General features: G+C 49.1%; 1 long non-coding RNA gene across 1 annotated transcript; it reads left to right on the forward strand.

Annotated features, from left to right (window-relative positions):
* The first annotated feature begins 4,559 nt into the window (after window positions 1-4,559).
* On the forward strand, window positions 4,560-7,425 carry LOC148774680 (uncharacterized). The gene is made up of 3 exons (XR_016035485.1): window positions 4,560-4,779; window positions 5,991-6,073; window positions 7,217-7,425. It is a non-coding gene; the product is annotated as an uncharacterized LOC148774680 (long non-coding RNA).
* The last annotated feature ends 778 nt before the right edge of the window (window positions 7,426-8,203 follow it).

The raw sequence follows: 8,203 nt of genomic DNA on the forward strand, positions 1-8,203 counted from the left end.
ATCTTTCAGGGGCCAGAAATTCAGAAAGCAGCAAAGTTTTTAAATAATTATTATTTTTAAAGGATAAAATTAATTTGTTTTCATCATAGGCTTATTCTTTTCCTACTCTTTTATAGTAGTAAAATATAGATAATATATAAAACTTGCCACTTTAACCATTTTTAAGCATATATTTCAGTGGGTTAAGTGCATTCACAATGTTGTACAACCATCACCACTATGCATTCTCAGACCTTTCTCATCATCCCAAACAGAAACTATACTCATTAAATAAGACCCCCCACGCTCCATCCCCAAACCCCTGATAACTTCTAGTCTACCTTCTGTCTCTATGAATTTTTGTTTTTCATATATGCAGTATAAATGCACAGAGCGGAAAAATTTCCCTGACCCCTCGTTCCCTTCACAAATGAATTATTTTTATCTATTTCCTATTTATTCTTTCAGAGGAATCTTATGCTTATATAAATACTTGCATGTATATATATCTTTTTATTTATATACAAAGGGAACATACTGTTTTATGCCTCTTTTTTATTAAACAATATATCTGCAATGAGAAGATTTTTAGTGCATCAGGATCAATATATCTTCCATATTAGTGCACACAGAGCTGCCTTGTGCTTTGTGTGTGTGCACGCATGTGTGTGTGCTCTGTCGTGTCTGACTCTGCAAACCCGTGGACTGAAGCACTCCAGGCTCCTCTGCCCATGGAATTTCCCAGGCAAGAATACTGGAGTGGGTTGCCATTTCCTCCTCCAGGGGATCTTTCCAACCCAGGGATCGAACCCTCAAGGCCCCTGCGTTGGCAGGCAGATTCTTTACTACCGCACCACCTGGGAAGTGCTTTGTCTTTTTTGTTGCTGCTGTTGTTCAGTTGTTCAGTCACGCCCACCCTTCACGACCCCATGGACTGCAGCACGCCAGGCTTCCCTGTCCTTCACTGTCTTCCAGAGTTTGCTCAAATTCATGTTGCATCGAGTCGGTGATGCCATCCAACCATCTCATTCTCTGTTGCCCCCTTCTCCTTAATGGTTACATAATAATATTCCATTGTCAAGGTGAACTGATGCTGAAGCTGAAACTCCAATACTTTGGCCGCCTCATGCGACGAGTTGACTCACTGGAAAAGACTCTGATACTGGGAAGGATTGGGGGCGGGAGGAGAAGGGGATGACAGAGAATGAGATGGCTGGACGGCATCACCGACTTGATGGACATGAGTTTGAGTGAACTCCGGGAGTTGGTGATGGACAGGGAGGCCTGGCGTGCTGTGATTCATGGGGTCGCGGAGAGTCGGACACGACTGAGCGACTGAACTGAACTGAACTGGAAGGTGAATCATACTGTATTTAACCTACCCCTTAATAGAAATGCTTCAATTTTCAATTTGCTACATTTATCTTTTGTCAGGTTATGCCCACTTTTAGTGGAAAAAAGAAAGCAACAGCACATAACTAGCAGGAAGAACAAATTAAACATCATGAAATGCCCTTTCACACCAATTAGAGCAGCAGAAACTCAAGTCGGATGACATCAAGTGTTGATTCGGATGTGGAAGAACTGGAACTCTCAGATACAGCTGATAGGAATGGAAATGGTCGTAACCACGGTGAGAGCTGTTTGGCATTACCTGGTCAAGCTAGAGATACATATGTCCTTCAGCCCAGCGATTCTGTCTCCAGGAGGTTGCAAAGAAACCCTCCCATGTGGGCCAGGAGACAGGACTATCCATGGCAACAGGTACAGAATAATAAAGTGTGGGAATCGTCCTAAATGTCCAGTGATAGGCCAAAGGAGAAATTGTGGTGGAGTATTACACAACAATGAAAACAAACTCTAGTTACGTGCATCACCAGGAACAGATCTCACGAACAATGGTAAGTGAAAAAAAACAGTAGTTGTTTGAGGATGTGTAAGTATGATACCATTATATGAAGCTTTAAGATGTATAAGACAATATCGCATATTATTTATGGATGTATACATAGTAACATACAGGTAAATGCATAGATTGATAATTATCCAATTCAAGACAGTGATTGCCCCTGGGGAGAGCGATGGGATGAAGGAGGAAATATCAGAGGGTTTCAGAGGCATCTGTAATATTTTAAATGGTGGTGAGAGAGACGTAACACAAAAATTTGCTCTTTTAATCACTTTTAGTTGTACCATTCAGTGGCATTAATTACAATATTGTGCAACTATCACCGGTCCCTATTTCTTAAACTTTTTCTTCATCACCCAAAGCAGAAACTCTTGCCCCTTAAGCTCCCCTTTCCCCTCACCCCAGACCCTGGTGACCTCTAACCTACTTTCTGTCTCTATAAATTTGCCTATTCTGCACATTTCCTATAAGGAAAGTCTTACAATGTTTGTATCTGTCTTATTTCACTTAACACGTTTTCCAAGTTCATCCAGGCTGTAGCATAGATCAGAACTCGCTCCTTTTGAGGGCTGAATAAGATCCCATTGAGGGCTTCCCTGATAGCTCAGTTGGTAAAGAATCCACCTGCAATGCAGGAGACCCCAGTGTGATTCCTGAGTTGGGAAGATCCACTGGAGAAGGGATAGGCTACCCACTCCAGTGTTCTTGGGCTTCCCTGGTGGCTCAGCGGGTAAAGAATCTGCCTGCAATGTGGAGACCTGGGTTTGATCCCTGGGTTGGGAAGGTCCCCTGGAGAAGTATTCTGGCCTAGAGAATTCCATGGACAGTTCATGGGGTCGCAGAGTCGGACATGACTGAGTGACTCACTAAGACCCCGTTGTATGGGTACGCTACAAATCCTTCTCTGTTCTGTGGACGGACGTGGGGGTTGGCTCCCTTTCGGCAGCTGTGAATGATGCTGCAGTGAGCATCAGTGTGCGAGTATCTATTGGAGACTCTGCCTTCAGTCCTTTTGGGCCCATACCTAGGAGTGGAATTGCTAGGTCATATGGTAATTCTCTGTTTAGCTTTTCAAGAAACCTGCAAGGTTTTTGTTTATAGGCCGGTGGGTCTCTATGTAAATACTCTAGGCCTTTTCTGTATGACTGAAATATTTTATAAATCTAAAAAAGTAGAATGAGTTAAAATTGGAAGCCACCATTTGCATCGTTAGTATCTTCTAAACCGCATCATAATTCAGAGCTATTTGAGGGAACATTTGTGGCTGTTGGCTCTCAGTTTCACAATTGTCAGTTACAGCTCCTGCCCATTCATATCACTGAAATGTTCAGCCCACTCCAGAAGACACTCGAACCAGCCCCTGGGCTCCAGAGGTCCCCAGGCCTCACAGGGTCAGGGCCGGTGGCACTGCCTCATCCTTGCTGTCACCTGAGTCATAGTTTACACCCCACCCCACCCCCGTCCTCCTGCAGGTTATTTCTGGATCTTCCCCTACGGATTCAGCATTATCCCTCCCTGACTTCTGATCTCCGGGCAGAGCCAGGCTGATCCTGGGCTAAGCCCCTCCTACCAGGTGAGCTTCTCTCACCTTGGCCTCTTCTGAGTCCAGCAGCCCAGACCGCAGCCTGCGTGGAACCGAGCAGAGAGCCATAGTCCCTCCGCTCAGACCCTGGGGGTGAGTCCTGGGTCGGCCTGGGGTGACCTTAAGCCAGGTCCTCCATCTCTAGGCTCAGGAAACGGGTGGAGTGTGTGTGGGGGGGGACTGCTCACAGACCTGTGGTCTGCAAACCACTGAACAGGTGTCCCAGGAGGGAGAGGAGACAAGCATCTCTTTGAGCCATTTAGCCCATTATGACAGCTCCAAGAGCATTTGACATCTGCAAAATAACATCATTAGGTAAGTGTTAACTTTTTCCCACTGGCAGGCCCAGGGCTAGTAAATGTACTGTGACGACTATAATGTGTTTATGAAATATGAATAATAAATTATCAGAAACAGCTGCATTTTTAATATTGCCTAATACATCCAGTTGGCCTCACAGCAGCCACCGGCTATATGGCAGCGGCTTCCATTAACTTACTGTGCTGGCTGTCCACATGATTCCCAGGTTGAGGCCCCAGGAGGGGCCGAGGAGGAGGCCAGGGACAGTGGACAGCTCCCATGTCCCTTCCTGATTCACTCTCTGTCCTCTGGAATCTAAAGAAAAGTGGAGCCTCTTTCACCATCCAGGCCACTGCAGAAAGCAACCTGGGGCTTGTCACAGGGTAGGGGTACAATAAATATTTGTTAAAGTGCAGATTCCTAAAGAAGTGAATGGATAAGTGCCCCTGGAAGGCCCCTCTCCATCAAACAGGAAGTGCTTGGAAGTGCTCCATCAGCTTCTCCTTTGTGTTAAAATTTCCTATCAATTCAGACAAGTTTCTATCATCACAGCATGCCCTGAGCTCCTCTAGTGATCAGGGAAGGGGGAGACTGGGGTACAGTGAGGCCAGGGGCAGGAAGGGCCCTTCCTCCCAGGGCACAGTGACGCCAGGCAGAGACACCAACCCAGGACGTCCCACCAAGTGCAGGCTAGAGGTCATTGCCTCTAAATGCCTCTCACCTACTGGAAGGAAAGGCTTTAATTGTTCTTTCTCAGCCAGGAAAGAAGTCATAGTGCCTGATATCGGGACTTCTAGAGAAGGAAATGGCAACCCACTCCAGTATGCTTACCTGGGAAATACCACAGACAGAGGAGCCTGGCGGGCTACAGTCCATGGAGTTGCAGAAGAGTCAGACACGACTTAATGACTAACTAACAACAACATTGGGACGTTGTCAGAGTGCTCACAAAATTCCAACCCTCCCCGCCAAGACTGGCACATTGAATAGTGCAGGGACCACAAAACAGGTGAGAATACTAAGCCATTTGCACCTTTTAACCCAGCGATTCTCATACAAATAATTGTGCATAAAAATAACCCAGGGGTGCTTATTCAAACACACCCTGAGTCTTTGCACACATATCTGAGTCCATGGATGTGAGGCAAAGGCCAGGAATCTATATTATTAACAAGCATCCCAGGGATACAGGTACCCTGCATCCATCCTTTGAGAAACCCACTTATACCTAGTTGGACTGGGGCCTTTGTAGTCTGTTAGAGAGGGGAGGGGGCAGCTCAGAAGCCTGTTGGGAGAAGCAGGTGGTGGAGAATCAGGAGTACACGGTTCCATGGACTTCCCTGGTGGTCCAGTGTTTAAGGCTCCATGCTTCCACTGCAGGGGGCCCAGGTTTGATCCCTAGTCGGGGAACTAAGATCTAGCATGCCACACAGTGTGGCCAAAAAAAAAGAGAGTACAGGATTCCTGAGGGCTGTGACTCTGCCCGCTTCACTTTGCCAAGGACAAGTCCAGCTGCCCGCCTGCGTGAGGAGTGGAAGGCAACCTGATTGATGGGGTCTGGACACGTCCAGCTGTTTAAAGATCCCCACACATGCCAGCCGGCGCCCCAACCTTGCCAGGTGCCTGCACGTTTCAATGTTCTTTCCCAACGTCCTCATCTGTCCTGACAGCAGACTGGAAAAGAGGGCAGCCAACTGCATTTCACTGGTAGACAGACTGAGGCAGGCACAGGGCATCGGACTAGGGTTTGCGCCAGGAAGGCAGGGGCAAGAGGATGGCAGTGTTCTGGGTGCCTCTTACGTGCTAAGTGCTTTATCTGCAGCCCCACCTTCATTTCTCACAAGGTTGTTCCCCGTAACTTGCCCCAAATTAGACACAATTAGGAGGAGGCTTTTGTTTATTTTTTGCTGCGCTGGGTCTTCGTGGGCTTTCTCTAGTTGCAGCGAGCGGGGACTATTCCTTGCGGTGCGTGGTCTCCTCATGCCGCAGCTTCTCGCGTTGTGGAATGCGGCCTCAGTAGTTGTGGCACACGGGCTTAGTGGAACCCTCCCAGACAAGGGATGGAACCCACGTCCCCTTCATTGGAAGGAGGATTCTTAACCACTGGACCACCAGGGAAGTCTCAGGCACTGTTTTGAATCCATCTGCCTATCTCCCCTGCCCAGACTCTTTCTAGAAACTAGACACCTGCCTGGATAACACCAATTCTTATCCCTCCAGGGGGCCCTATCCCATGGCAGCTGGGCTCACAGCTGGGTGAACTCAGACTTCAGAGTGGCGCTCGACTCTGCCACCTACCAGAGGTAAGCCCCAAATATGCCAGTGTTTCTCCTGCAGGTATCCTGGCATTCGCTGACTGGATGCTTTGCAGGCTGGGCTTCTTGCAAACCCCGCCCAGAGCCAGCACCCACAGAGCCAAGAACCAGGCACTGATCTTCCAGAAAGCCAGACCCACAGAAAGTCAAGAGGCCAGGAAGAAGTAGTCAGCGCCGCTCTCTCCCCACTCCCAGTGAACACACGGGTAGACCCTGGCCATCAAAAGGGCACAGGGTCAGAGGTCAGGATATCGAGGTTCTTATTCCCAGTCATTCGACTTCCTGAAGACTCAACTTTCCCATGTGTTCCTCAAGTGAATGAACTGCAGAATGATGGTTCCGTGTCTGTACTTTAATACCCTGTGTCATTACATAATCACTTAGTGATGCAGCCACCTCTGGCACAGAAGTCACTCTGTGTCTATTTAAGGACTAATCCCCTTAAGCATTCCCGGAAATGAGAAACCCACTCACTGTGTTAGGCTTCCGGGCTCTCCTGTCCTTCCCTTTGCCTTTGATTCTTGGAGGGCTGAATTTCTCTCCCACCAAGATCCCAGATTGTCCTTAGGGAGCCCCCAGGCCGGTTCATTACCACTGCAACCCCTAAGATACTCTGCCACCTCTCTCTTTCCCTCCCCTTCCTTCTCAATTTGGGCAGTCCCCATCCAAGAAGCCACAGGAAGAGCTCCGGGGGGCCAGGTTTTACCTCTGTTTCCAGCTCTTCTCTGTAGGGGTGAGAAGGGAGAGGCAGGGGTGGGGGCCATGGAAGTCTCAAAAAAGTCAGGACACCTGGGTGCTGAGCCCAGCTCTGCCACCAGCCAGATATCACCCAGGCAAGTCATGGTGTCTGAGCTTAAATTTCCTCACGTGCAAAGTGGGAACATTGTACTCTGCCTGTATGGTGGGTGACAGAAGGAATCAGTAAGGTGACAGCTGAGAAGGCTCTTGACAGAGCATACCATAGGTTTCCAGGGTGGTTGGGGACCTTCCCCATCTAGTTCAGAACTCGCCACAAAATAACTCATGGATCGCCATCACGTGAGTCAGCAGCAAGTCTGGTCTCCCAAGGGAAGGGCGAAGAGGAAAGCCGATACCTGGTGAGCATCTCTTATCTGCCATGCTCTTCACCAGATGCAGCCTTCCCAGAATGCCGAGCGGTTGGAATTAATCCCATTTCACAGCTGAGAAAACTGAGGTTCAGAGAGAGCTAATGATGTGCCAGAATGATGCAGCTGGAAGTGATGACGGTGAGGCTGCCTCTCTCTTCTCCCCACACGGCCACAGGAGTTATGGTGGGGGCAGGGGCGCAGGCTTGAGACCCCTCATTTAGTCTTTCTGGAAGGGACCCAGCCAAGAAAATAAGCATCTCTGATGTCAGTGGAAACCAGAGAGAGTAAACAGGATTCTGTCTATGGCCAGGGCTTTCTGGGGACACACCTGTATAAGCAGTAGCTGTTTCCAACAGAACCGAATTCTCAGGAAATCAGGACAGAGCAAGGGCTGGGCGTTTGTTTGGTTTTCTGACCATGTGGGAAGCCTGAGGCCTGGTGGCCAGCCACGCCCTGCCTCTCCACCTCTGCATCCTTCATCATGCCCTGGGGATGCCCAGGCCCCTGCCCGCCCTCATCCTCTCCCAATCACCTCTTGTGGTCAAGGTCCTCACACACCCTGTCCTTCAAGCTACTCACTGACCAAGTGAGAGGCTGACTCCTGGTTCGAAGGAGTGTGCTTGTGCGTGACCTGAGAGGAAGGGTGAACAGACTGTGCCATCGGTGACCTTGGACAGCTGTGGATGTCTTGCTAGTGTGAGAGCATCCTGTCTGGCACTCCTAGGAGTGAGGCTATATGTCCCGCTAGGCTGGGGGCTGGGAGGTGCCCTGGGTCCCCTGATCACTTTGGGGGCGTGTTTGTATATTCTATTAGGCATGCTGCGGACAGGGGTGCCCTGAGTCCCCTGACCACCTCCACGAGTGCTGTCAGGGATGTGTGTGTATTGGGGTTGGGGGGGTACAGTGCCACAGTAGCTTCAACCAACTCTCTATGGGTGCGTGTGTCCTGCAGATGTGAGCAGTCGGTGCTTCCGCCCAGTTCTGCACACGTTTCTGTGCGCTGGAAGTG

Source organism: Moschus berezovskii, chromosome 20 (genome assembly GCF_049115385.1).
Source record: "Moschus berezovskii isolate FMDL1 chromosome 20, NW_MosBer_1.0, whole genome shotgun sequence".
NCBI classification, from domain to species: domain Eukaryota; kingdom Metazoa; phylum Chordata; class Mammalia; order Artiodactyla; family Moschidae; genus Moschus; species Moschus berezovskii.